Raw genomic sequence first — 7,399 nt, forward strand, 5'->3', positions numbered from 1 at the left:
AAAATCACAAATCACAAAGATGATAATTTGAATAAAACAGTAGATTGTAGGCATTTGGAACTTTGGATGTGCTGGCCAGAAGAAATATACCATAAGGTAAATGTGGATTTGGACAGGCTGGATTTTGAAGCTGACATTTGATGAGGCGAAGTCACTGAGAAATAAAATCCTCATGAAAAGATTCATAATACTGCAGACCAACCCAAACCCAATGGCTATGTCTATGCTGGTAAATAAAACAGGACCAGAGACCAAAACAAAATGTGACAGTGTTTTTGGAGGTGGTCCCTGGAACAAATTATCCCCAGAACTGTGCCACATATTGACTCAGAAGCAGTTGTTTGGAGAGATCCTCCCGGAGCCTGGGACTGAGCCAGCAATTAAGCAGTGCCTACAATGAAGGATCCAAAACCATACTTCTCTTCCTTCCCTTCTTTTATTTATCACACAGTGACAATTTGTGTCTTCTACCTAAATATTGCCAATGGTGGGAAGTGGTTATAATATCATATCATCACCAGAACAGATACAGTACAGTCAAATGAAGGATTTCTTTGAGGGTTTGGAGCCTAGAAGACAATGCTATGTTATAGACAGCTTTAGCTGCCTTATGTTGGCCACTTTTGACACAGCAAATGGTGCGGTATGGCTACACACTTAAGCCAAGCTTTCCTGAAGCTTTCTAGCCAAGCCTGGTGCGTGCAAATTTCCCACTTTAACCGACAAGTAAGTACCACATTTGTCTATTTCAGTTTTGAAAACATTCTCTTAACCACATTAGCAAAGTATTTGAGGACATTTATAGAAGCATAATTAGACAGACTCTCATTTCCTTCCTTCTCTGATTGCCCATCCTAGTAAAATAAAGAAAGTATTTTTAAAATAATTTTGAACTGGCAACAGACAGAACTAAAGACATTTGCCTAATGTTCTCCATATATAGGCCCTAAACCAAAACTTTCCTATTTGTGTTGATTTCAAGACCTTTTCATAACAAGGTCTTAATCTTGCATTGCTGACGTGGTGCCCTGGGGTAGGGATCCAGAATGTCATGTAGGATGTAGGGCTTTTGTTAAATGCAACAGCTCTCTTAAAGTGAAGATTTAAAGTGAAGGCTCTGCCATGTCACTGAGAGCTCCGTCTTGTACAACACAAAGGCATTAGTTTTGAAATAATGCCATAGGAATACCATCTTGTGCCAGATACTACATTTATTCAGGGTTACTTGAGCAGAAATAATGAGAAACATTAAAATAATGTTTACATAATGAAATGCAATATCGAACACACTATGTACATTAGTGAGAAGAGTAGAGCCTGAGTTGTTCTGGGTAAAACTTAGCCTACTTCTTGAGAACGGAAAATTACCAGCAGACTGCAAAATTACCCCCCAAATTTTAATGTTATTTTTCACCTAGTATAAATATGTTTGATTGTAGCTCATCTTGACAAAATGACAAAATTCTATTGTAAAATGTTTGCAAAAGTCTTTTTTGTAACTATTACCCAGCCACCTCATCTTAGAGAGGCCTGTAAAATTTACATAGCCATTTAATAAGGTGAGGGAAAAAATCTGAGGGAATAAAAATGCAAATCATCCACAAAGCAGAGTATCAACAGAAATCAACAATCCAAGATAACAAAATTAAATAGTGCTTTTAGAAAAATTGTATTCTGATTAACACTCTATACAGAGAATGAGGCTAAACACCTTTGCCTCCTTAGGGAACCTGCTCCACAAAAAAATGGGTTCAGATCTCTCTTAAACAAAGTGCTTTTAAACCACGTCATGATTTCTGGTGAGGAATTCATGCCTGAAGGGAGTCACTGCCATCAAATTCACATCAAAAAAGCTGGAGGGCAAAAAGTAAAATTTAGAGCCTATATGACCTATGTGAACTTTCTATGGATGGCTCCATATCTCATATATGTAAAGAGCTACATTAGGGGCCCCAAACCTAGTTCCTATAAAACTTACAGCAAGGCTAATCAGCCTTGAACCAGAAGGAAGTTCCTTATATTTCCATCATTTTCTGTTATATCTGGCACTAGTTTGACCATATGGAGAATATTACCTAATCAACGTAATTTACACATGGGTATAAGAAGGATGAGTTAACGCAGAGAGGGTGGACCTGTTCCAGAGGGAGACAGACAGCTTGTTCCCCTCCCCTGCCCACCTTCAGGAGGGGCAAAGCAGTTGAGGTAGTTCTCGCGGCAATGATATGGAGAAGACACTTGCTGGCTCTGGAATAAAAATGTCTGGGATTTTTTTCCTGTTTATGCATCTCATTTTTTGTTTTAGTGACCCAAGAAAATCTGTTGTTGCTTCACAGGTGAAGGGGGAGCCCATGCTCATTGTAGGGGGGTTGGATTAAATGATCTTTAAAGGTCACTTACAACCCAAATCATCCTATGATTCTGTGACTGGGACATTGCATGCAGTGTTCTGTACTCTAACTGGATGGCTGTATCTCTTGCACAAGACTCTGTTCCCTGCTCAGAAAAACTATTTGAAAGTAAGGTATTATGATGACTGTTGTATGGATTACACGCACTTAGATAAGGATGTTTGTCTTTTCCTTTACTTTGATTACCCATGAATATAACAAATCTCCCAGCACTGGGCAGCAAAATGAGAAAGCTGAGAGAAAGTTGTGCCCAGCCTTCCAGATAGCTGCAGTAAGAAGATGGGTCCCCCACTGTGCTGCTTCCCCAGCAAGATACAGGTCTACTTTTTCCCCACTTTCCCCATGCTCATATTTTCAGTCATATGTGCTAGCTAAGATCACCTCAGGAACATGGTAGTACATGGTAAACTAAGGCAGAAAACTGGACAGTGCCTGTAATCCCCAGGTACAGGATGGGTGCAGCCAATATAGCAGCTTGTAGAAAGGGTTGCAAAGGGCTGTGACACTGCAAACCAGCCTGAAGAACAGGAAGAAACAGCTGTTAAAAGCAATGTCCGTGACCTTTCCACAGCAAATTAAGTGGGGAATAGAGGTATTCTATGAATGATAAGGGAACAGCCAAATGAAGCGCAAACTGGAGAGGCAGACTGAAAGAGGGACTGGACAAAGACCAAGAGAAGAAATTACCAAAAAAAAAAGGGATGAGGCAACTTAGACCCGACATATAGAAGAGAAGAAAAGAAAAGCTTTGTGCCCAGGAAAAATTCTAAAAAAGTCCACAGAAAAAGCAGATGGGAAATATGTGTGGAAACAGTGCTAACACCTGCAACAGGTGTGTTATTCTTTCAATATGAAGAAACTATTTCCAGCCACCTATGACCACAGCGCAAGCACTGCAAGAGACCTGTCAGAAAGGCAAAAAGGATGAGCAGTCCCAACTGATAACTTTGCATACAGGGAAAGTAGTTCAAAATATTACATAAGAAAAACACGATAGAGAGCCAGGATGAAAAGGACTCTCACAAAAAAGGTGTTGCTAGATTTATTGAGTAATGCTCCAGAAGTTCTAATCATCATACTCCCTATAGGAACAAATGACACCCACAAAGTACATTGATATAATGTATAAGAAAGTGCTTCTTCAGATGGTAAGAAAAAGAAAATTAGATCTGTGTAGATAAGTAACTTGCAGAAGATTTCCCCATTGCCAAGCACAGGTGAAGAAAGCAAAATGCTGATACTGGAAGCCAAACAAGGGAGGATCTGATAGGGGAGGTTGGAGGGGTTTGAATGCACAGATCACTGGAATGCCTCCTGCCACCGCAGCCAACTGTTTGGATTACATTGTCTCCACTTATGCAGGCAGGTTGCCAGCCTCTTGGGCTAGAACTGGCAGGACCTGTTAGGCAGGCTGCAAACCTTCAGGAGAAGGAGGGAAAGGGAAAGCTTTTGCTTGATTTGAATAATCCAGCTTGTACTTCCAACACACAAATTAGGCGAGAAACTAAAATTGTTCTGAAGCACAAGATGAAGGATAACAGGAATATAATGCCTGACGCAAATATGCGGGGAAACAAGCAACAACTGGAAGGTACTGTACTAAATAAAGGAGATTACGATCTGGAAAGACTAACTGAAACTCAGTGGGATAATTCCTTTGAGTTGAAAAGACGGGATGCAGTATGCATGGGAAAGGCAGAGTGGAAAAAATCAATAGATGTAAAAATACTATATAATGCTTTCAAAGCACACATTTTATAATTTTGACAGTGATAACAGTAAAATGGTAAAAATCTCAGGTAAGCATGTACAAAATAAAAAAAAAAAAAAAGGAAAAAAGAACAAAACATAGCAATAATAATATGCATTTCCTTTAGGCTAGCACTCTGGAACAGAGCCAGGGATCAAGTCTCTAGATAGTGCATACAGATGCAAAGATGCAAACATACAGTGAATTCAAAGACTAAAGATGAGAAGTCGGGCCAAATTTTCACCTATTGTGAAGTGCGCACTGAAACTATGGAAGCAGAGCACTTTAATCCACCATGGCAAGAAAACAATTCACAGAGCAAAACAGTGAAAGGGAAGCAATTTCACTTTCAGGAAGATTTTAGAGAACATAAACTACTGAATGTGGGATGAGAATAAATGTTTAAAGTTTACTTCTATGAAAGAACATTGGAGACTTTTTGGGAAAATGTAGCAGGATTAAAACTCATCTGTGAAAAAAAAATCAGAAGATATAAGGCAAAGCAATGGTCACAGTGTCTTCACAAGACTATTCAGAGTTCAAAGTACATATACAGGAAGGAGTGGCAGGAAAGGAATCCAATCTAAGTCTGAATAGGTCAAAAAGGGAAAAGGAGAATAACAGGACTTGCACAGCTACTAAAAGGGGAAAAGAAGTGCAAAGATTAAAAGAGACTCTACTAATGAAAGAAAGAGGAAAGAAAGTGAAATTTAAGGTGGAACAATAAAATAAGATAGCAAAGTAAACTGTTGCTACATTGCAACATCAAAAAGAAATTATAAACAATTTAGAGCCAATGCCTCTGAAATCACTCTCAGTTGTTTGGAAGAAGTCCAGAAAAGGACCACATTGAGACACATAATATATTTTTGAAGAACTGAGGAATCAAGAGTAATCGAGAGACCTATCTTTGGTGTAAGGAGTAGGAAATTTAGGATGTTGTTCACATGATCTATCTTGGGCAATAAAGGCTCCAATATCTTTGAGCCAGTCCCTCTACACAAAGAAAAACAGGAAATTACCTGTGCTGGTTTTGGCTGGGGTAGAGTTAATTTTTTTCACCGTAGCTAGTATAGGACTGTGCTCTGGATTTGTGCTGAAAACAGTGTTAATAATACAGAAATGTTTTCATCATTGCTGAGCACTGCTTACGCAGAGTCAAGACCTGTTCTACTAACAGCACCCCACTAGAGAGTAATCTGGTGGTGCACGGGGAGTTGACAGGTTGAGGGAGTCCTGCTCTCCTGGAGATGTCTGAACACCTGCCTGCCCATGGGAAGCAGCAAATTAATTCCTTGTTTTGCTTTGCTTGTGTGCACAGCTTTTGCTATCCCTATTAAACTCATTATTTACCTCAATCCATGAGTTTTCTATCTTTTACACTTTCGATTCTTTCCCTGACCCAATGGTGGGGGAATGAGAGAGCAGCTGTGTGGTAATCGGTTTCCAGCTAGGGTTAAACCACAACACCATGTCACCGTTATGCGTGATGGGGTCCTGCTCTCCTGGAGATGGCTGAACTTCCCTGCTCATGGAAAGTGGTGAATGAATTCTTTGTTTTCCTTTGCTTGTGTGTGCAACTTTTGCTTTACTTATTTAACTGTCTTTATTTCAACACATGAGTTTTCCCTTTCACCCTTCCAATTCTCACTCCCATCCTACCAGAAGGGTGTGTGAGTGAGTAGCTGTGTGAGGCTCAGATGTCAGCTAGGGTTAAACCATGTCATAAACTCTGCATCATAATGTTGGCTTCTGGAATAACATCAGACACCTCATATCCAGAGATACCTACTTTTCTCCTGGTGGTATAAAAAGCAGCCTAATTTAGATTTAGACATCTAACTTACGCATACTTCAGTCCTATAAGACAAATCCCACCCTTGCTTTCCTAATATTAGGAAATCTCAGAGGATTAATTAATGCATGCAAGTGATTTGCAAAGTTGATTCCAAAATAAAAGAAAACACAAAAATTCAGATGGCAATTGGTTTTGACTCTGTTTTTGTGAATGGTAGAAATAGCATATCATCTTTATGGTAAGAGTATTTGTATTAGTTGTGGACAGTGTCTCCTTTCATTTTGTCATTCTAACATGTGCTGAGTTCTACTCTAATCCTACTCTCTCAAAACTCCATGGTAAGTATTGAATATAAGACTTCCTCACACAGAAAAATACAAGTACACCTTGATAAACACAAGTGTGAGACCCTCTCTGAAGTTGATGCCAAAATTCCCATAAACTTCAATATGACAACAATTTCACCAGAAAAGTGCGTAGAATGATATAGTCTTGTTTAAGAGAGCAAAATGAAGTAAAAGGACAGTATTACAAAGATGAATGTTAGGCTCACCACTAGGAAAACATACAGTAATGAGTTTTTATAACCTCTGAAATAATATCTTACTAGAAATGCCTAATGTTGACTGGTTAAGCCAACAGAAAAAAAAGAAACATTGGTAGAAAAAGTTGATATTGACAAGAAAAGTAAATAAAAGACCTAGGATGTATTGTCAATGCCTAATCTCTTCAATCAAAGGGTATGACATGGAAAAACCTAATCCAAATTGCTTTCAGAAATTTCAGATTGTATGTGTTATGGAGATGTGAGCTATTGAACGAGCGCATTTAGAGAAGTATTTTAGTAACCTTTGTTGATCTCACCAAGGCTTTCGATACTGTGAACAGAAAAGGTCTATGGTAGATTTTGGAACGTTTAGGATGTCCCCCCAAGTTCCTTAAAATTATCATCTTACTTCATGAGGATCAGTGTGGCCAAATCAGATATGGCAATGCACTTTCTGAGCCCTTTCTAATAACCAATGGTGTGAAACAAGGTTGCGTTCTCGCACCAACCCTATTCACAATCTTTTTCAGCATGATGCTCCAAAGGGCCACGGCAGACCTTGCCGTGATGATCAAGATGGTATCTACATTCAATATTGTACCGATGGAAGCCTATTCAACCTAAGGCAACTGAATGCCCATACTAAGACTTTAAATCATCTTGTCCATGAGCTGCTTTACGCTGGCAATGACACCCTTGTTGCCCACACAGAAGTAGCTCTGCAGCGTTTAACATCCTGCTTTGCAGATGTTGCTGAGCTCTTTGGGCTGGAAGTCAGCTTAAAGAAGACAGAAGTTCTCTATCAACCTGCACCTCAGGAAGTCTTCCATCATCCCCATATCACCATTGGCCAATCAGAGCTCAAATCCATCCAACAGTTTAATTATCTAAGT

The sequence above is a fragment of the Manacus candei genome, unplaced genomic scaffold (genome assembly GCF_025592945.1).
Source record: "Manacus candei isolate 608988 ecotype Guabito, Panama unplaced genomic scaffold, ASM2559294v1 h1tg000014l, whole genome shotgun sequence".
In the NCBI taxonomy this organism is placed as follows: domain Eukaryota; kingdom Metazoa; phylum Chordata; class Aves; order Passeriformes; family Pipridae; genus Manacus; species Manacus candei.